The sequence below is a fragment of the Sinocyclocheilus grahami genome, unplaced genomic scaffold (assembly GCF_001515645.1).
Source record: "Sinocyclocheilus grahami isolate Dianchi unplaced genomic scaffold, SAMN03320097.WGS_v1.1 scaffold2466.1, whole genome shotgun sequence".
In the NCBI taxonomy this organism is placed as follows: domain Eukaryota; kingdom Metazoa; phylum Chordata; class Actinopteri; order Cypriniformes; family Cyprinidae; genus Sinocyclocheilus; species Sinocyclocheilus grahami.
In genome coordinates, this window is record NW_015507645.1 from 32270 (window position 1) to 33878 (window position 1609).

Sequence of the window (1609 nt, forward strand, 5' to 3'; positions counted from 1 at the left end):
ATATCCTGTGCATAGTGCTTCGTCTTTTATATATCGTGAGATTTCGGCCAAATGCATTAAACAACAAGAGAAACTGAGCGCCCATATAGCTACAATAAACTTTACAACCTGCGAACGGATGAAAACGTGATGGTGTTAATTTAGCTCTATCTATTAATTCATCTATCATATATAAAGCCAAAGTAACAGCTCTGATGATGCAATGATTAATTATTGGGACGAGAAAAAAAAAAACACCTTTTCCCCTTTCTTTTTTTTATATCGCAAAAAATATCGTATCGTAGACTTCATACCACGATATTATCGTATCGTGAGATTTTGATATCGATACACTTAATTTAGCTCTATCTATTAATTCATCTATCATATATAAAGCCAAAGTAACAGCTCTGATGATGCAATGATTAATTATTGGGACGAGAAAAAAAAAACCTTTTCCCCTTTCTTTTTTTTATATCGCAAAAAATATCGTATCGTAGACTTCATACCACGATATTATCGTATCGTGAGATTTTGATATCGATACATACCTAATATTTAATAGATACAGTCAAACCAAAATTTATTCAGACACCTTCAACATTTCTCACATTATATCACAGTTTATTGGCTATAGTTTAGAAAATGGTAATAAAATATGAGAAGAACTGCGTCAGAACAAATTAATCTTGATAATGTCAGGCATAGGCATGGGCCGGTATGAGATTCTGATGGTATGATAACCTTAGATAAAAATATCACGGTTTCACGATTACAGCTCTAAAATATGTTATTTTTAAATGTCTGGGTAAAAAATACAACTTTTTCTCCCCACTGAACACATTTTATTTTTAAGAAACATAGAACATTTTGGAACAGTAAAGATGTCAGGCTAAATAATTAGAATAAATAATTAAATTCTTCTTAATTAAATGCAGTCACTTAAGTGAGCCTAAACCTGCAGCTCAATAATAATAAAAAATATAATCAAAACATAATTTCTGTAAAAAAATAAAATTTAAAAATTAATAAACAACGCATGCATAAACCTGCAGCTCAACAAGGTTTTTGGAGACATGCTCGCTTTCCACACATTCATCTTTCAGTCCAAGTTATGATGCAGGAATATTCACCTTTCCCGGATTAAGTTTGGAGCGGTGAGGTACGAGGATGTGTGCACATACACACATAAGGAAAGAGAGAGCGCGAGTGTCACACACACACACACACACACAACACTCAAACAGTGGCAAAGTTTTTTTTAGTTTTTTTTATGAGGTACGAGGATGTGTGCACATACACACATAAGGAAAGAGAGAGCGTGAGTGTCACACACACACACACACACACACACACACAACACTCAAACAGTGGCAAAGTTTTTTTTAGTTTTTTTAAACAGATGTAAACAATGGCAGGAGGCTTAAAAGTATAGACGTGATACCAGCTAAATGTAATTATTGTACTAAATCGCAGAAAAGTAGGCTACAGTACGTACTATAGACTGCTATTCCTCACTCTGTGAAGTAACGTGAGAGAGGAAACTAGTTGACGTTAGCTAGTTAATTAGCCATGTTATCTGCCTCGGTAGCAAGCCAAATAGTATTTATTTCAACACTGAAACAAACGG

The 1609-nt window shown here is 33.9% G+C and overlaps 1 protein-coding gene across 1 annotated transcript in view; it reads right to left on the bottom strand.

The window, feature by feature from the left end:
• The window catches only part of LOC107575105 (A-kinase anchor protein 9-like), a 24151-nt gene that overhangs the window by 5283 nt on the left and 17259 nt on the right, over positions 1–1609 (bottom strand). The window lies entirely within an intron of this gene.